This window comes from Pteropus vampyrus, unplaced genomic scaffold (assembly GCF_000151845.1).
Source record: "Pteropus vampyrus isolate Shadow unplaced genomic scaffold, Pvam_2.0 Scaffold165, whole genome shotgun sequence".
Lineage (NCBI taxonomy): Eukaryota > Metazoa > Chordata > Mammalia > Chiroptera > Pteropodidae > Pteropus > Pteropus vampyrus.
The window spans coordinates 703,152-711,551 of NW_011888946.1; the positions used below are offsets into that span (position 1 = coordinate 703,152).

At 35.1% G+C, this 8,400-nt stretch overlaps 1 protein-coding gene and 1 pseudogene across 1 annotated transcript in view; one reads left to right on the plus strand and one right to left on the minus strand.

Annotated features, from left to right (window-relative positions):
• The window catches only part of ANK3 (ankyrin 3), a 596,679-nt gene that overhangs the window by 574,033 nt on the left and 14,246 nt on the right, over positions 1-8,400 (minus strand). The gene's annotated exons all lie outside the window — the stretch shown is intronic.
• LOC111745801 lies at positions 4,383-4,501 on the plus strand (annotated as a pseudogene).

Consider the following 8,400-nt stretch of genomic DNA (forward strand, 5'->3'; position numbering starts at 1 on the left):
CCAGCTGCAGCCACTGTCTGAACAAGAAATCCTGAGAGCTGAACCAAGTCCACCAAAAGAACCATAAGAAAAAGTTATTTAAAGTCACCAAGTTTATGAATGATTTTTATACAGCAATACATAATCAGAACACTACGTCTTATACTTTACTACCTATTTATAAAATAAAGTACTTTAAAGGACCAAATAGTCATAGTAAAAATCTATACGATTTATAGATACTTTTCCACCACTGCTCTTGTCATACAGATGAGATACCAGACCAAGGGTTCCCAAACAACAATACATGCATCAAATCTGTCTGGCTTTGTAGAGCCAAACATTTGTGACACAAGCTAAAAATAGAGTCACAGTTTTAAATGATGGGGGGGCGCTATTTTATGAAAACTATTTTAAATTCAATTGTTGGTGTCCATAATAAAACTTTACTGGAACACAGGCATACCCATTTGTTTATGTATTATCTATGTGCATTGTGTTTGGCTTTTTTTGAGATAAAACAGCAGAGTTGAGTAGTTGCAACAGACCCTATGGCCCTCAAAAAGTAAATGCTGTCTAGCCCTTTGCAGAAAAAGTTTGCTGATCCTTACGATAAACTTATTTACCAAAAGCATCCCACAGACCAGACAAACCCATTAATATAGATGAAGAACAATATATATCGAGACCCAGAAACTGACTCAAGGCAGACTAGCCTTTAAAAGGCCATCAAAAACAGAGTCTGGAAAGAGAAACAATCATTACCTTGCCACCAGATAAACTTACCGACAGATTAAAAGAAAGATTGAAGAAAAAAATGGTTCTAAAATCATTTGAACTCCCTACCCTTGGGAAGATGATAGTTAAAATGGCCTAAGGAGTGTGTTAGGCAGGGCCTGCTCCCAGAATACAACAACTTCAAATTGAAATAGGAAGTTAAAGGAAATGGAAAAAAGGAGATAACATTGGAAATCAGTTATAGGTAGAAAACACATTTTAAACATGTCTTCTAAGTTATATAAAATTACAGCTGCATTAAGTACGTATAGAGGCGAGTAAAAGAAGCCCTTAATTGCCAATAATTTTCACACATTTATACCCACTATCTCCATATAATTGTAGTACAGACATTATCTTTAATGCCTGACTGTTGTTTACTATTAAAAGTTGACATGAGCTCTTGCGAGGTTCAAGCAAAGCTCCAAATAGCGTTGGTTTTGAAATTTAATCTAGACCAGTGAATACCAAGGAAGTGAAGGATGTTGTATAAATTTAAAATAATAACAATAATGGGTAAAGATTAGAATACTATCATCTCCATTTTATTGAGGATTAGCAAAGTTAAATAACTGTTCAGTCACAAAACTAACACATGGCAGAGCCTGGTTTCAATTCCAGACAGCCTACGCTCTCAACCCCTACACCTCATTGCCTCTCCAAAAATTAATTTTGAATTGCAAAGTAAGTGTAAGACTAATAATATGAAGGTTGAATCAAAATCAAACGTGCTGTTAATAAGTTTTAGTCATTAAACTAGGTAAATGTCAAGTACAGCATTTTTATCACTTCATTTCACATCAGTATTAGTTTTGTTTCTCTTTTTACAGTATCTCAATTTAATAACAGCTGGAATAAGAAAACCTCAGCTCCACAATGCATTTTAATCAGTGCTGACTACTTAGCCTGCATAAATAGTAGCAATCAGCATATACCTAAACTCTGAAAGAAGGTTAGTGTAATTACACAAAAAACAAGGATCCAAAAAACAGAGCTTTTAGAGTAAAAGGAACTGAAAGTCAAAAAATAAAAATAAAAATAAATAACCTCAGAAAAAGCAATAGATTATGGTGGTGAAGTGAGAGAGATCTAAAGAATTTTAATAACGTTGTCCTCCTGACCTTTTCCAACAAAGAAATTCTACAAAGAGGAAGTACAAAGGTCATTTGAGGAAATGAATGTGAATGAAAGAAGGAATTCAGATGCGTCAAACAGTTACTATTCCACTCAGATTTCAAATTGATTTTAATTCAAAGAGGCAAGGGAGAATGTGTAGTTAATGACTAGACATGCATTTTCCCTACAAAATGTGGAAACACAAAACACTAAAGCACCCCTTGGTGCAAGCAGCACCTTACAAGTACACTGCACACAGGCCAAAGCTATCACCAGTGCTATCAGACGGCACAATGATTTTTCGTCTCTGGTATCCTTAGTACCTTCCCAGTTTTGTTTTCTACTAGAGGATCTTATTTACTGACCCTGCAGGAGTTTGAACACTGCTTAGCTCCCCTTCATACTTGAGAGTGTAGTATGAATATAATTGGCTTGATAAAACTTTAGGTGTTTGTGGATAGTAAATGCATTTTTTTCTACAGATTTATTTCTTCTCAAGATTGCCACAATTATTACCATTGATTCTGGTGGACAAATGTTCAGTTTTTCTTACACTTAATTAACAAAATCAAGTTAAACAGCTGGTAGGACATACAATAAATACTTAAAGTATACTAAACTCAGATCTGTAAACTAATTTGTACTTGTTACTCACTGAAATATTTTGAATATAATTTGACTATATACTTGAAACCAAAGCAAATTAAAACTGTTGTGGTAATGGAGAGACATAAACAAAGGCAATATTTATAGAAGTAAATATTCTAGAGTGTGAATATAAATATACATACGAGTATGTGTTCATATATATATACTTATATATGTTTCACACCTAATAATACATAAATGTGTTAATATGTGTATTTCTTCACTACAAGTTCTAGGAGTTCACGATTAATTTTAATGTGCCACTTTGCAAAACAAAACAAAAAAACCATAACTCCTAACCTTCCAGTCAGTAAAAAAAATTTAAAAAGTAAGTTATTTTACTTTTGAAATCTGAATCATCAAAAGTCAATCCTCATGAGAAACCTTACATTTAAAAGAAGATATTTTAACCATTGACCTTAAAACCCAGGTTTTCACATTTCAATTGATTTAAGCGATTGCTTACCTTGGGTTCATGTATACACAAGTATGGTGCAGGTATGTAAAATTAAGGCCTCAATTCTAAACTAGCCAAGTGATGAAAATCAAAAATCATCAAACAGAAATAATTCTAATCATTCTAATAATTGTTAGAATGAGACAGAACTGCAGATACCATGACTTAAACCAGCCTAAAAAGTTTTCCTGAAACTCAGGAGAGCACAATTCTGATAAATCTAGGCATGACCAGACATGATTGTAAAATTTAAAATGCAAATTAAATGATATTCAAGTTGATTACACAATAATTTCTGTGCATGTTATGATTTTTTAAAAGCTGGCAATTGGTACATTTTGCTGTTGGTGTTACCTTTCCCAGTCCTAAACTTCATCCCAGAAGTTGTATCATATTTAACCCTGACCTTGCCAAGCCCTGGTCATGTCCAGAATTTCAATAACCAATCACAGTTTAATTCTCCATCTGCCCCAAGTTCCTTGGCTGCTATCATACCTGGCAATCCAGCCTACCTACATAGGAAACCCCTCTTTAAGTCAAAACACAAAAGAAGACTATAATTCAGTGCATTCCATGTTTTTAGACTGCTAGAGGTATAACACCAAAGGTGGAAAAAACAAACTCCATGGGAAAGACTGGTCAAAACAGAAACCCACAAGAGAGAATGCATTTGAGATACGCCCTAAAGAATGGGTAGTACTGCAAAAGGCAGAGTCAGGGCAGAAACTGGACTTCGCAGTTAGAGATAACGACATGAGGGGGCACCACTGGGCAGACATTCCATCTTTCCTGATGGGAGTACAATTACAATGACTGCCAGCATGATTTAGAGCTTAATTGTCGCAGACACTATTTTTAATGCTTTCTATGTGTCCAATCATGTAATGCTCACAGTGACACTATGAGGTAAATTATTATTCCAATTTTATAGATGAAGAAGTCTCAGTGTAGAGACGGTAATTTCCTCACAACTGCAGGACTATTAAGACACAACACCAGTGGAACACAGCCTGTAGGGGTAAAGTGGCTGAGTGAGAGGATAATGAAAAAGTGGGAAAAGCAACTGCACACTATCCCTCTAAGAAAGCCTATGGTCAATTTAGCCATGGTCTTCTGAGTGACAGGATTACTTTTTATTTGGCCTATGCTTTCTGTACTTTCCACACTTTCCACAATGAATATATGTTAGTTTATTCATCAAAAAAAAAAAAAATATGCATTTTTAAATGTTTGTAACTAAAGGAAGGAAACAGTGATAAGGGTGTAGCACAGGAAACACTGAGTCTCATCTGCAGCTCTCACAGCCAGCTCTCTGAGTCCACAATTTATACATCTACACACCTCCCTTTCTCTTTGTCCCATTAATTCCAGGTGGTGCTGTATCAGTAGTAAAGAGTAGCACCAAGTCTATGGCCATGCCACCCAGAAAGTGCCCGATCTCATCTGATCTTGGAAGCTAAGCAGGGTTGGGCCTGGTTAGTACTTGGATGGGAGACCACCTTGGAATATCAGGTGCTGAAGGTGTTTAAAAAAAAAAGAGTAGTGTCAAAAATGTAAGAACATGCAATTTTTTTTTAAAAATGGGGGCATTTAAGGTCTGTTGTTTTTTCTTCTCTGGGGAGGTAGGACTGTGTGCTATATTTCTGACAGAAAGATGTGGCATCCAAGAGAGAAAAAAATTGAGGACTATTAAAATAAGTTAAACTAAAAATAAATCCTAACAAAGTTATTTTTAAAATTCAATCTCTATGCATAATAGGATGTCTAAATTTTAACAATAATGGTATCTACCATTTATAAATAATCTTGGTGTGCATATGTGCCACTCGCTGTACTATATGACACACACATAAACATATACAAGATGGAGGCTTACGTGTGATGAATGTTACACTGTTGCATTTTATGAATGAATTTAACAGGTGAGTAATTTCTCCAAAGTCAGTGAAACTGAAGGAAAGGGGCTTATAAATACTGAATCACTTAAGGAGAAAATTACTCTCTTTTCAATATTCTCTGAACCCTTATTATGTCAAGGAAAAACAGTTTGATCAGAGATTTTAACACTTCAAAAAGCGCTAACTTTGTCTTTCAGAAAAGAGAAAGCAGTTCTTGGATCAAAATCTTAAGCAAGCTATAGTATAGTATCTACCTAAAATTTGGAACATCGTTTTATTTTTATCATGACATTTATGTTTACTCTCTATTTCAGGAAAGCCATAGTGATCTTCAATTTATGACAGTGATGTAACGTTTCCTTTCTGAAAAAATTAATTTATATTTGTAAAATTTTGATTTAAAGGATAATACTTAAATAAGGTGGGACATGAATATAGCAAAAAATTTAAGGGTTCTGGGATCCCAGCCGGACTGCCTGGAATTACAGTTGAGCTCTGCCTCTTAATATCTGTGTGACCTTAATCGACTGCTCTAATCTCTCTAATCTTCAATGCCCTCATCCATAAAATGGGATCAGTAATTATACCTAACCCGTAGCAACATTGTTAGAATGAGTTAATACTATTAATGATCTTAAAATCACAGCTGGCACATAGCAAACTTTTAATAAATATGAAATTTTACCATTAAAATAAAAAGGAGGCAAATGCAGCAAAAATAAATGAGCTATCTTTAAAAACTTTCCTTGTTAACTGCAGTCAGGAATTTAAATATCTAGATCATTATTTTATGTCCTTGGAAAGCACGTAAGACAGGAAAAGCTACATTCAAGGAACCCAGGAGAGGCAAGGAAAACAATGTACAATGTATAGTCACTTAGTGGACCTTGCACTCAAAGTGTCCCTTAGAATAGGCGTTGCTGAAATTCTATGCAGAGAATGGTGACACAAAAAGAGATAACTATAACCTGGAAAACTTATTAAATAGTTCCATATCAGATGCTTACTTTTACCTACTAATACTCCTAATCTATGTAAAGAATAGTGACAGTCACACCTTAGTTAGTGTTCTGGATCACATGGGTAGAAAAAAATACTTTTAAAAATGTAAACAGTTCTTTAAGATTCATCTGTCAATACTGACTTACCTCTAGCTGCTAAGAGTAAAGACTTCATTCTTAGATAACAAATTCTAATGAAGAGTCACGTTCATACTTACAGAATCACAGATGACTCTGCCATCAAACTAAGTCTTACATGATAATTTCTCCTCTGATAAATTAGTCATGCTAAGAACTAAGTGAAAGCGATCATAGGACTTCCAGTTAATGGTCATACATGAAAAGAGCTTAGAAGTCATCATTCTGGTCCTCACAACGAGAGTAAAAGTTGCAAAAAACTGAAAATCAACCAGTCATCTTTAATCCATCAGATAACTGATGTTACAGGATAAGTCAATACTCTGCAAATTTGAGACACAGGAAAATAAAGAGACTCACATCTTACCAGGAACAGAAGCCCAACTCAAGAGATAGTAGAGATAGTGATTGCTGGAGGGTCAGTGTGGACAGTCTTGAGAGCTTAAAACTCTAGGGGTCCCAAGTCATAGGAGGGCCTCCACCCTCTCATGAGTTTCACCTCCAGGAACCCACCAGGCTCTTAGGGTAAAGAGTGAAGAAAAATCTTTTCATGTTTTGGCAGGGAGAGGGGACAAGGAGCAATTTTGAAATACACCTGGCCCTCTGTTTCTCTTAACAAAAGTCTGTCCTCAATGGAAATTAATTTGCCAGAGCCTAACTCACGTGGGTTTTACCAGAGCCCAACCTACCTAGGGAAAGGAAATACCCAAATCCAGCATGCCCTAGGCTTTTTGTTTCACCTAAGGGAGGGGAAGAAAAGATGAGAAACACTTTAAGATAACAGTTAAGGAAACATTCACTAAAAGATTGAGACCTAATACAAGCTAACTGCTCTTAAGACTCCTCTTAAGAAAGAGTCTTTAGAGAAACCCAAAGACAACAGAGAGGCAAATACAAGGACACTAGAGGAAATTGTAGCCAGTGACACCAGATACAGCAGACAGTAAACACGGCCTAATTTCCAGCAAATGAACACAAACCTCACAATGAAGTCCTATTATACGTTCCCTTTACCTGGTACATCAAATCCAGCTATCGGAAAACAGTACAAGGAATACAAAAAAATTAAATCATGGTTTGAGGACACAGAATAAGCATAAGAACCAGGTTTAGATATGACAGAGTCACTGGAATTATTAGATGGGGAATTTCCAAATGATTAATATACTAAGGACTCTAATGAAAAAGTGAAGAGTATGCAAGAATAGATTTGTAATGTGTGAAGAGATGTGGAAACTAAGAAAGAATCAAAAGGAAATATAGGAAATCAAAAACACCATAACAGAAATGAAGAATGCCTCTTATGGTATCATTAGAATACTGGACATGACATAGAAAAATCAGTGAGTTTGAAGATGTCAGTAGAAACTTCCTAAAATGAAATGAAAGGAGAAAAAAGCATGAAAGAAAAAAGAACATAATATTCAAAAACTGTGGGACAATTACAAAAGGTGTAACGTATGTATAATGATAATGCCAGAAAGAGAAGAAAGAACAGAAAAATATTTGAAGAAATAATGGTTAAGATTTTTTTTCAAAAATTAATGGCAGACACCAAACCACAGACCCAGGAAACTCAGTACGAAGTATGATAAATACCAAAATGTCTATGCCTAGATGTACCATATTCAAACTGCAAAAAATCAAAATCAAAGATAAAAATCTTGACAGAAGCCAGAGGAAATAAACACCTTACCTAAAAAGGAACGAGCAAACTAAAAAGAGAGAACTTCGCAGACTTGATTTTAAAAATCTGCAAAATACTTACAGTAAACATCATTCTTTATGGTAAGAAGTGGGTACTTTCTCCGTAAGATCAGGAACAAGGCAAGGATGTCCTTTCTCACCTCTCCTAATCAAAATCACACTAGAACTCATAGCTACTGTCTTTGTGCACAGATGACATTAATTGTTATGTAGAAAATTCCAAAGAACAAAGAATTGACCAAAAACAAACAAAAAAACCTCTTGGAACTAATAAGCGATTAAAGCAAGGTTGTGGGATACAAAGTAATTATACAAAAGTTAATTGCTTTCCTAAATACCAGCAACGAACAATTTGAAATTAAAAATACAACACCATTTACATTAGCACAAGGAAGGAAGGAAGGAAGGAAGGAAGGAAGGAAGGAAGGAAGGAAGGGGAAGGGAAGGAAGGGGAAGGGAAGGGAAGGAAAGGAAAGAAAGGAAGGAAAGGAAGGAAAGGAAGGAAAGGAAGGAAGGAAAAAATCAAGGGAAGAAAGGAATAATTAAAGGAAAAGCAGAAAGCAGTTGTTCTATTGGACATCTTGTATAAAAATTATACAATCATTTATTGTACATTTGATCTTATGAGTGTTTCTTATCCACATAGTCATAGAACTCTACTCTAAAATGTCTTGATGTC